Source organism: Leucopleurus acutus (assembly GCF_964270905.1).
Source record: "Leucopleurus acutus genome assembly, chromosome: 2".
In the NCBI taxonomy this organism is placed as follows: Eukaryota; Metazoa; Chordata; class Mammalia; order Artiodactyla; family Delphinidae; genus Leucopleurus; species Leucopleurus acutus.
The window spans coordinates 93876864-93889490 of record NC_139143.1 but is presented as its reverse complement, the minus strand read 5'-3'; positions in this window follow the sequence as shown (position 1 = coordinate 93889490).

Below are 12627 nucleotides of genomic sequence, written 5' to 3'. Positions count from 1 at the left end.
ATAAAGAATATGGAAGCTCTGTTTGCATGTATATATGAAATAATTCATCCATAGTTGATGTCTCGACAGATGTGTGTTACTGATGAGAAGGCAGTTGTTGTGTCTGGTGTGTAGTGTATCACTAGGAATAGGCCTGTTAGGATTTGTAGGATCAGGCAGATGCCTAGTAAAGAGCCAAAGTTTCATCATGATGAGATGTTTGACGGGGTTGGGAGGTCAGTGAATGTGTTGTTGATGATCTTCATCAGCGGGTGGTTTTTTTTGGATGTTGGTCATTGGTGTTCTTATAGTTGAACGACAACGATGATTTTTCATGTCATTGGTCATGGTTGGAGTCCATGTGAGAATAATGATGACATACATTGTATTTATTTTAAGTATTATTTTTGTGATTAGGTTTGTGGGAGTTTCTTCAAAACCTTCACCTATTTATGGGGTTTAGGGTTGATTGTGAGCGGTGGTGTTGGATGTGGGATTGTGTTGAATTTTGGTGGTTCATTTTGATGTCTGATAGTGTTTTTGATTTATTTAGGGGGAATGTTAGTCGTGTTTGGTTATACAACGGCTATAGCCACTGAGCAGTATCCTGAGGTTTGGGTTTCTAATAAGGTTGTTTTGGGGGTGTTTCTTTTAGGGTTGATAGTAGAGTTTTAAATGGTATTTTATATTTTGAAGGATGAGGAGGTGGAAATTGTGTTTAAGTTCAAGGGGTTGGGGAATTGGGTTATTTATGATACCGGTGATTCTGGTTTTTTTTTTAGTGAGGAGGCTATAGGGATTGCAGCCTTATATAGTTATGGTACTTGGTTAGTGATTGTTACTGGTCGGTCATTGTTTATTGGTGTTGTGGTTATCATAGAGATTACTCGGGGTAATTAAATAAAAGTATGCTAAGGGTGAGGGTGATGAGAAATGATAGGAAGTATAGTTTAATAAGACCTTTTTGGTTTGAGATTAGCGTGGAGGATCTTAGTCGAATGAGGGATGTGGTTTTTGGTAAGATAGTTTCTAATCAGATTAAGTCTAGGAGAGAGGATGCTAATTTTTGGCTCATTAATAGGTTCAGATAAGGGGGTAGGTGGTGTATAATGGTGGGGCAATATCCTAGGAGAGTAGAGAATTTAAAGGAGCTTGAGGAGTAGGTATATTTTGTGTGTTGGGGTTAATTTCGAGTGCTAGCACGAAGCCCAGAGTTGTTACTATAAGGGCCGTTAGTTTTAAGTGCAGAGGTATGGTTATTAGGGGGATGGTTGTTGGGAGAATGCTGTTGGAGATGATGAATCCAGCAAAGATACTTCCGATTAGTAGGCGTTTGATACAGCTAATTAGGAGGGGGTTGTTTTCACTGATAGGAGCTGAGGGGGAGGAGTGGGGTTGTCCCAGTAGTGCGAAGAAGATAATGAGAGTGCTGTAGATGGCTGTGAGGGAGGTGACAGAGTTATTAATAGGGCTCAGGCGTTGGTATAAGACGTGTTGGCGGTTTCAATGATTAGGTCTTTAGAATAAAAGCCAGTGAGGAAAGCACTCCTGTCAGTGCTAGGCACCCACTGATAATGGCTGTTGCGGTAAAGGGTAAGGTCTTGAATAGGCCTCCTATTTTTTGAATATCTTGTTCGTTGTTTAAGTTGTGGATAATAGATCTGGAACACATGAATAGTATGGCTTTAAAGAAAGCATGTGAGCAAACGTGTAAGAATGCTAGATAGGGCAGGTTGACGCCGATAGTTACAATCATTAGACCTAATTGGCTTGAGGTAAAGAAAGCAATAATTTTTTTAATATCATTTTGGGTGAGAGCACGTATAGCTGTGAATAGAGTGGTAAGGGCTCCCAGGCATAACGTTATTTTTTGAATAAGTTTATTGTTTTCTGTTAGGGGGTAAAATCGGGTAAGTAGGAAGATCCCTGCTATGACTATTGTGCTTGAGTGGAGTAGGGCTGTTACGGGGGTGGGACCTTCTATTGCTGAGGGGAGTCAGGGGTGAAGTCCAAACTGAGCTGATTTTCCGGCTATGGCTAATACAAGTCCTGTAAGGGGGAGGTTTAAAGAGTTTAGGTCGAGTATAAAAAGTTGTTGTAGGGCTTCCCTGGTGGCGCCGTGGTTGAGAGTCCGCCTGCCGATGCAGGGGACACGGGTTCGTACCCCGGTCCGGGAAGATCCCACATGCCGCGGAGCGGCTGCGCTCGTGAGCCATGGCCGCTGAGCCTGCGCGTCCGGAGCCTGGGCTCCGCAACGGAAGAGGCCACAGCAGTGAGAGGCCCGCGTACCGCAAAAAACAAAAAACAAACAAAAAAATGTTGTTGTAGGTCTCATGCGTTTGAGTTGGATAACAATCATGCTATTGATATAATGAATCTGATATCCCTGATGCGGTTATATAAGATTGGTTGGAGGGCAGCTGTGTTTGTGTCTGTTCGTCCATGTCATCACCCGATGAGTAAGAAAGATATGATTCCGACCCCCTCCCACCCAATGAAAAGCTGGAAGAGACTGTTAGCAGTAACAAGGATTAGTATGGTAATGATGAAGAGGAGTATGTATTTGAAGAACTGATTAATGTAAGGTCTAAATGTATGTATTATATTGAGAATTCTATGATAGACCATGTAATAAACAATGCTACTGGTACAAATATTATTGAGAAGTAATTTATTTTGAAGCTGAGTGTTAATTTAAGGGTTTGGATGATGATCCAGTATCAGTTTGAAATGATTATTTCTTGGCCTGTGTGAAGGAATATTATCATTGGGATTAGGCTGGTAATTAAAGTACATGAAAGAGTACTTTTTACATATGATGGGTATTTATCACTTTTGTAGAAGTTTGTGTTAGTTATTATAATCGGGATAATTAGTATTAGTAATGTGACTAAGGCAAAAGAAGAGAACAGGTTTATTACTTTTATTTGGAGTTGCACCAATTTTTTGGTTCCTAAGACTAATGGATAACTACTATCCTTTAAAAGTCTGGAAAAGCCATACTACTAGGCATGGGGGCATGAATTAGCAGTTCTTGTAATACTTTCTCAGTAAATAAGAAGTTTTAGTCTTCTGTTGCTAGATTCACCATCTAGTGTTTTTTTTAAACTATATTTACAGTATAGGGGGCCCAGGATGATTTTAGGATTTAGTGACAGGAGTAGGAGTGGTAGGATGTGGAGGGCTATAAGGACATTTTGTCGTGTGAAGGAGGGCATAATATTATTGATGTGGTGCGTACATTTACCACGTTGTGTTGTGATTTGTATGTACCTAGAGTATAGGGCTGTAATTACAATGTTAGTTCCTATTAAGATGATAGTGAGGTTTGATCCTGAGAAAGTCGATATGACTACGAACAGCTCTCCGATTAGATTGATAGTAGGGGGCAGGGCCAGGTTTGTCAGGCTTGCTAGCAGTCATCAAGTGGCTATCAGTGGGAGGAGAATGTGTAGGCCTCGGGCTAGGATTATAGTTCGACTGTGGATTCATTCATAGTTTGAGTTTGCTAGGCAGAATAATACAGATGATGTGAGGCCGTGGGCGATTATTAGGGCGGTAGCCCCTATGTAGCTTCAGGGCGTTTGAAAGAGGATAGCTGCAATAACGAGCGCCGTGTGGCTGACTGAAGAGTAGGCAATGAGTGATTTTAGGTCTGTTTGACGTAGACACATAGAACTGGTTATGATTATTCCTCATAGAGAGAGCATGAGGAAAGGGTGCGCTCTGAATTCTGTTAGGGTGTTGAGTATTGACGTGATTCGTAGCATGCTGTAGTCCCCGAGTTTTAGTAATACGGCTGCGAGGACTGTAGAACCTGCAATGCGAGCCTTTACGTGTGCTTTGGGTAGTCAGAGGTGGAGGCCGTAGAGGGGTATTTTTACTACAAAGGCTATCGTGCAGGCCAGTCATACAAAGACGTTGGTGCAGGAGTTGGATAGTGGCTGGGCTCAACACTGAAGTACTAGAAAATTCAGAGAGCCCGTGGTATTTTATATATATACTAATGCCACTAGCAGTGGGAGTGATCCAACTAGTGTGTAGAATAACAAGTAGAGTCCTGCATTAAAGCGTTCTGTTTGGTTACCTCAGCGGGTGATGATAATAAGGGTAGGAACTAGAGTAGCCTCAAATATAATGTAAGATAGAATTAGTTCTGTGGCGGTGAATGCTGTGATTAGAAATGTTTGTAATATGATTAGTATCGTAATATATAATTTTTTTCGGATTAGTGGTTCTTTGAGTAGGTGAGACTGTCTGGCTATTAGTATTAGGGGAAGGAGCCACGTTGTTAGGATTAATAATAGTGCGGACAGGGAGTCGGAGAAGAATATTAATGAGAAGTTAAGGCTATTGTCGTTGAGGTGGTTAAGAAGAAGTAGGCTTGTGAGACTAATTAGTAGGCTGTGGATTGTGGAGTTAATTCAGACTCTATTACTTTTTGATAATCAAGTTAGGGGTATCAGTATGATTGTGGGGATGATGAATTTTAGCATCGGAGAAGGTTGAGGTTTTGTACGTAATCAGTGCCATAGATATTTGATACTACTACTAGTAAGGCTAGCCCAAGTGCTGCTTCGCAGGCTGCGAACACCAGCAAGATGATTGGTATTATGCTCGCTAAAATAAGGTGTGAATTTAAGATTGCCAGGGCCGCCAGGATAAATAGTGATAATATTATGCCTTTTAGACACAGTTGTGAGGATATTAGGTGGGATTGATATATTAGTAACCCTATGAGGGATATAGTGAAAGCTATGCTAATGTTTATATGTACTAAAGACACTTGGTAATTATGAGTCTAATCATAATCTAATGAGTCAAAGTCGTTTATTTTGTTTTAAACTAAATACCATATTCAGCTCACCCCAGTCCCTTTTGAGTTCACTCGTAGGCCAGTCTAATTGCCAATAATGAGATTAAAAGTAAAGCCATGGTGAGTATTGTTTTTAGGTTGTTTGTTTGAGTTGCTCAGGGGAGGGGTAGTAGGAGAGCAATTTCTTGGTCAAAAAGGAGGAACGTGATTGCTACTAGGAAAAATTTTATGGAAAAAAGGTAGGTGGGCGGATCCTGTAGGGTCAAATCCTCATTCATAAGGGCTTGTTTTTTCTGCGTGAGGGTTTAGTTGAGGAAGTCAGAAGGCGATGAGTACGAGTAATGAGGCTACTGTTGTATTTGTTAATAGGGTCAGTATTAGGTTTATTATTCTTTTTCGGAGTGTACCAAAACGAACGGACTGGAAGTCAGTTGCACTAATTAATACTAAACGAACTATGAGCCTCATCAATAGATAGATACGTAAAGGAATAATCATACAACATCTACAAAATGTCAGTATCAAGCAGCGGCTTCAAAGCCGAAGTGGTGGTTGGATGTGAAGTGGAATTTTAATTGGCGCAGGAAACAAACAACAAGGAAGGTAGACCCAATGATTACGCGTAGTCCGTGGAATCCTGTAGCCACAAAGAAAGTCGATCCATAGAGCCCATCTGAGATCGTACATGGGGCTTCGTAATACTCTGAGGCTTGTAGGAATATAAAATATAGACACCAAGAGTAGTTGTAATAAAGAGGGCTTGAAGTGTGTGCTTACGATTTCCTTCCATAAGGCTGTGATGGGCCCAAGTGATGGACACGCCAGAGGCCAATAGCACGGAAGTGTTGAGAAGCAGTACCTCCAAGGGGTTTAGAGGGCGAATGCCTGTTGGTGGCCAACACCCGCCTAACTCAGGGGTAGGGGTGAGGTTTGAGTGATAGAAGGCTCAAAAGAAGTGGGTAAAAAAGAGGACTTCGGGGCTTCCCTGGTGGCGCAGTGGTTGAGAGTCCGCCTGCCGATGCAGGGGACACGGGTTCGTGCCCGGGTCTGGGAGGATCCCACATGCCGCGGAGCGGCTGGGTCCGTGAGCCATGGCCGCTGAGCCTGCGCGTCCAGAGCCTATGCTCCGCGGCAGGAGAGGCCACAGCAGTGAGAGGCCCGAGTGCCGCAAAAAAAAAAAAAAAAAAAAAAAAAAAAAAGAGGACCTCTGAGACAATAAATAAGATTATTACGTATCGAAGTCCCTTTTGGACGGTTGGTGTGTGGTGGCCTTGGATAGTGCTTTCTTGAATAACAACTTGTCATCACTGATATATTGTTAGAGTGTTAGTTAGTAGGCCTAGTATTAGTAGAACTATTGAGTTGAAGTGGAATCATATGATTAGGCCTGATGTTATGAGGAGGGCTGAAAGGGCTCCTGTAGGGGGCCAAGGACTAGGATTTACTATGTGGTACGTGCGGGTTTGGTGGGTCATTATGTGCTGTTATGCAGATATAAGCTTACTAAGAGGGTAAACACATAGGCTTCAATTATAGTGGCGGCGAATTCGAGGATAGTGAGTAGGGTGAGAGTAATGAATGTAATGAGAGCCATGAATGTGCTGCTGCTTATTAGCACTAAGGTTGTTTCTCCGATTAGATGTATTAATAAATGACCTGCTGTAACATTGGCCGTTAGTCGCACAGCTAGTGCTACTGGTTGGATGAATAGGCTGATAGTTTCGATAATTACTACCATGGGGATGACGGGGGTGGGTGTGCCTTGTGGTAGGAAGTGAGCTAGAGATGCTTTTGTTCTGTTGCGGAGACCTATAACCACGGTACCGGCTCATAGGGGAACTGCTATTCCCACATTCACTGAGAGCTGCATGGTGGGTGTAAATGAGTGTGACAGTAGTCCAAGAAGGTTGGTTGACCCAGTAAATTGAATGAGCGATATTAGTATTAGTGATCAAGTCTGTTCTTTATGATTACGGATGCTTATTTTTGTTCTGATGTAAGCTGGATTAGCCATTGTTGAAGGGAAATTATGTGATTGTTAATTAGTTGTTTTGATGTTGGAAATAAAATACTTGGGAATATAATAATTAGAATGACTACGGGGAGGCCTATTATTGTTGGGGTTACGAAAGGGGCAAATAAATTTTCATTCATACTGTCTCTCAAGGGGTAGGTTGTTTTTGCACTTTAGTGAGCGTTGACTCTGGGTTGGGGTAGTAGATATGTTTTGAGACTTTTAGTTGAAATATAATAAATAGTGTTAGAAATATAGATGAAATGGTAATATCATGTTGATATATCTAGTTGTGGCATATCCTTAGGGAGAATTTTAGCTCTCAGTCTTGAACTTAAAAGGTTAACGCTAACCTATCTTCTTAATGAGCTTATAGCATAGATGCGGATCATTTTTCAAAGTATTTTAGAGGCACTAACTCAAGGACAATTGGCATGAAGCTATGGTTTGACCCACAGATCTCTGAACACTGTCTGTAATATAAGCCTGGTTGTGTTGATATCAGGGTTGTTTGATTTAGGTGTCCCGGGACTCCATCCATTTTTAGGCCTAAGGAAGGTACGGCTTATGAGTGCAGTACATCTTCAGAGGAGATTAGCATTCAGATTGTTATCTCTATGGGCAAAACTACTTGGTTGTCTACTTCTAGCAGTCGTAATTCCCCTGGTTTTAGGTCTGATGTTGGGATTATATAGGAGTCAAAATTTAGGTCTTCGTAGTCAGTATATTCATAGCTTTAGTATCATTGGTAACCCATAGTTTTTACAGTAAGAGAGGGATTATAAATATCATCTATTATGTAAAGAATTTGTAGTGATGGCAGGGCAATTAAGATCAAGATAATGGCTGGTAAGATAGTCCAGATAGTTTCTACTTCTTGTGCGTCTATCGTGCTAGTATGTGTAGCTTAGTTGTTAGTATTAGTACACTAATGTAAAGAACCAGGGAGCTAATTAAGAAAACAATTATTAGTGTGTGGTTGTGAAAGTGTAGTAGGTCTTCTGTGATGGGTGATGTTGCATCTTGAAAACCTAGTTGGAAGGGATATGCCATAGAGATATACAAGATTTCCACCTGTGACTTAACTTCAACAAAGTTATATAACATTTTACTAATACCTCGTTCATGAAGAAAGACATAGCGGCTATGACGTTGGCTTGAAACCAACAGAAGAGGGTTCAACTCCTTCCTTTCTTGACTACTTTAGATTGATGTAGGTTGGCTCTTCAAGTGTATGGTATGGTGGAGGACATCCATTTAGTCACTCTAAATTTGTAGTAGTGAGTTCTACTGTTAGTACTTCTCGTCTGGATGTGAATGATTCTCAGATAATGAAGATTATCAGCATGACTGCTGTTAAAGAGATGAATAAGCCTATTGATGAAATAGTATTTCATGTTGTATAGGCATCTGGGTAGTCGGAGTATCATTGAGGCATGCCAGATAAGCCTAAAAAATGTTGTGGGGGGGCTTCCCTGGTGGCGCAGTGGTTGAGAGTCCACCTGCTGATGCAGGGGACGTGGGTTCATGCCCCAGTCTGGGAGGCTCCCACGTGCCACAGAGCGGCTGGGCCCGTGAGCCATGGCCGCTGAGCCTGCGCGTCCGGAGCCTGTGTTCCACAACAGGAGAGGCCACAACAGTGAGAGGCCCGTGTACCGCAAAAAAAAAAAAAAAAAAAAAAAAAAAAAGTTGTGGGAAGGTTATGTTGACACCCACAAATATGATTGCAAAGTGAATTTTTGCTCATGTTGAGTTGAGTGTATATCCTGAGAATAGTGGGAATCAGTGTACAAATCCACCTATGATAGCGAAAACAGCTCCCATTGACAGCACATAGCGAAAGTGTGCGGCTACATAGTAGGTATTATGAAGGACAATATCTAATGATGAATTAGCTAGGGGACAATGCCTGTTAGTGCTTTTTAGTCCTGTCAGCAGCATTATTCATAATAGCCTCAATGTGGAAACAATCCAAATGTCCATATACCAATGTGTTATATCCATCTAATGGAATATTATTCAGTCATAAAAAGGAGTGAAGTACCGATACTTCCATTCAGTGGATGAACCTTGAAAATATTATGCTAAGTGAAAGAAGCCAGACACAAAGGGAGCCAGACACAAAAGGCCACACATTGTATGGTTTCATTTATACAAAATGTCCAGAATAAGCATAGAGACAAAAAGTAGGTAGTGGTTGCCAGGGGCTATGTGAAGGGAGAGGGGGAATGGGGACTGGCTGCTACATGAGTATGGGTTTCTCTTTGGAATGATGGAAATGTTCTGGAATTGGATAGTGGTGATGATTGCACAACCTTGTAAGTATACTAAAAAACATTGAATTTTACACTTTAAAGGGGTGAATTTTATTGTATGTGAATTATATCTCAATTAAAAAGGAAAACAGAGACAGACTCAGCTGGCTTACCAGTAAGGCCTCTTGACTGCTGCCCTTCACCCACCCCTTCTCTTCTGATCTGGAGTGCAGAAGGGAGGCCTGAGGTACAGTGGCCATGTTATGGTAATGAAGACAAAGGTCATTTGCTAAAGAGGATGAACAAAAGTTGTCAGAGCCCAATAAACCTCTTACTTTTTTTTTTTTTTTTTTTGCGGTACGCGGGCCTCTCACCGCTGTGGCCTCTCCTGCTGTGGAGCACAGGCTCTGGACGCGCAGGCCCAGAGGCCATGGCCCACGGGCCCAGCCGCTCCGCAGCACGTGGGATCCTCCCGGACTGGGGCACGAACCCGTGTCCCCTGCATCGGCAGGCGGACTCCCAACCACTGCGCACCAGGGAAGCCCACCTCTTACTTTTTTAAGCTACTGTTTGTCAAGTTTTTCACTGCTGGTAGCTGAAAGCAATCCTCTCAACAGATATACCTCCCAACTTTAAGATTTTATGCAAAGCCAATTATTGTTAAACTTGAAAGGAATCGAGTTATGAAATGCAGTACCTAGAGAGATGTAGAAAAATAGTTCTTCAGAAGGTGCCGTTTAAAGAGAATCTCCCTGGGACTTCCCTGGTGGTCCAGTGGGTAAGACTCCGTGCTCCCAATGCAGGGAACGGGGGTTCGATCCCTGGTCAGGGAACTAGATTGCACATGCATGCTGCAATTAAGAGTCCACATGCCGCAACTGAAAGATCCTGCATGCCACAACGAAGATCTCACGTGCCGCAACTAAGACCTGGCACAACCAAAATAAATATTTTTTAAAAGTAAATAAATAAAGAGAATTTCCCATTTTATAGGGATATTTAGTACTTGTGCTGTAACACAAAGTGGTTTCATGTTTCAGTTTATGATGCCACATTATGACGTAATGACGTCATAATGACGTAATGACGTATGCATTTAAAGCATAATGACGTAATGACATATGCATTTAAAGCATCTTTAAGGAAAATACAATAAATATGAATAATTACCATTATAACTATTCCATTAAGACATGCTATGCAGTCAAAGACGAAGAGTCTATTTTTGGACTGTTTCCAAAATGCCTGAAAGGAAAACTCCTTGTTATATCTCTAGATAAGGCTGAAGACATTTAAACACTACAATTTGTTAAGTAATAAATAGTCATAATTTGAGTATAAGGGGAGCTATTATGAGTGAAGACAATATAAAATACACTGACATTTATAGTCTTCCCTAAGATATTAGCATGTTCCAGCACAATTTTAAACCAAACTTTCTGAAATCTATACTCATAAATTCTTTGTCTACTCTCACATGTTTTCATTGAAAGGACAGATATCTCAACATCCCTCTGTTACTGATTTTCCAGCCTGTCCCACTGTTATAAAATTCTGGAGTTCTAGGTATTCCCTGGTGGTCCAGTGTAGGACTCCGTGCTTTCACTGCTGTGGGCAGGGGTTTGATCCCTGGTTGGGGAACTAAGATCCCTCAAGCTGTGCCATGCGGCCAAAAATAAAATAAAATAAAAATTAAAAAACCAAGAGAAACAACACACTATTAAAAACACGTTTAAGGCTGCTAGCTACAAACTAAGTTTATAAAATTCTGGGGTTCTGAATTTTAAAATCATTGGCCAAATGAATGTATTGTGCTTAGATTTATTTAAATTGACTTTAGCAAACTGACATGAAGTTTGATTCCTGTGCACGATCATTCTCAGAAGTCATCCATGTGAAAAGAAGGGTGGTCCCAGTATCTTCCACTCATCAGGCATTTTAAACTATCAAAGATTTTGTTCAAAGACTGAAAAATCAAATTAACCACCTAGCTGCCTGAGCAAATAAACAGCTGACAACTATACCATGAATTCAAACAAGACAGGCCAAGACAGTTTTTTCCTTAATTACAATTTGGGGATGAGCTGGAAGGAGAAGGAATATGACAATCTGGTTAATATATCCCCCTAAATCTCTTCTCCATTTTGCTTCTGAAGGCCCAATCTTAATGTTTGTCTTTATGGTAGTGTAGACATCTCACCATCTGGAAAACTGGACTCTTCTTCCCAGGTCATGTCTTGAGAAGTATGCTTTTCATCTATGCCCTTTAGTTTCAAATTCAATAGGTGTGTCATGCCCAGGTCCACAAAGAGCAAACAAGAATATGTGTGAAAACCCTTTGAAAATTCTAAGACAGGGAGTTCTCTGGCAGTCCAGTGGTTAGGACTCCGAGCTTCTACTGTAGGGGGCCCAGGTTCAATCCCTGGTCGGGGAACTAGGATCCTGCATGCCGTGCAGCGTGGCCAAAAAAAAAAAAAAAGTCTAAGACATTATAGGAATTTAAGACATTATTATGATGATGGTGTTATAAGTGATCTTTTATATTTAATTATTCTGTTAATCTTTCATCCTTCCCACCATGCAGATGTGTCAGCTCCAAAACCACACTCTCTTCTACAAGTTCTTTGGAAAAATGCTCAGTAAAGAGGTCATATTTGATATAAATCTGTAAAATTGTAGACAGTAATTTTTTAGGGGCTAAAATTAATTTTTTAAAGACCTACAGTTTCTACACTTACTACTCCCTTTTATTGCAATGATGTGTCAGCTCGTTATGTTCAACTGTAGCTTATTGGCTACAGGCTGTGAGCCCAGGGGTCTCCAAAGGTCAGATGAGAATTTTATCAACTTAGGTGCTAATTGTTCTCATTCAACTCCATTTGGCTTTCTAGAATAGACACAAAGAAGAGAAAACTACTGCCTCATAGACAGCAGAACAGCGGGAAGAAAGGTAGTTCACCATTTGTGGAAACATACGGAGAGCACACTTCCTAAGTATAGGTAGAAAACATATGGAATTCCTCCAAAGCTTGAAATACTTTTGAAGAGGAAAAGAGGAAATGAATGTGTTTAGCTCTAATGGAGCCTTCACTGATGAAAATAATCACAATAATTAGTCATTGCATCAAAAATGTACTGTGGAGAGTTGCTCAGCTGGAACAATTACTATTCTCCACCCCAGTGACCTTTCAAGAAGCTTCATCTTGTAGTTAAATTTTGTGTTCATCCCCCACACCATAACCTCGGCTACTTTCAAGGCATCAGTGGTGACGCATGTTTCTGTGCTGAGATAGGTATAAGTATACACAGATGTGATAACAGGAAAGTCATTAGATCTACATCAAATGCTACAGCTACCTTTAAATAGCAGTGCATTTCTCTTACGTACTCTTTAACGAGTGTGATATTTTCTATATTTTTGTGTGATTTGTTTTTAGCTTTTCTAAGAAGCACTGATGTAAAGAAGGCTCCTCCAGGAACTCGGTATGTGTTCCGCATTCATGCCTGGAAAGCCATAACTTCCAGTTTGTGGCAGGAATCAGGATCTGATTCCTTGAGGACAG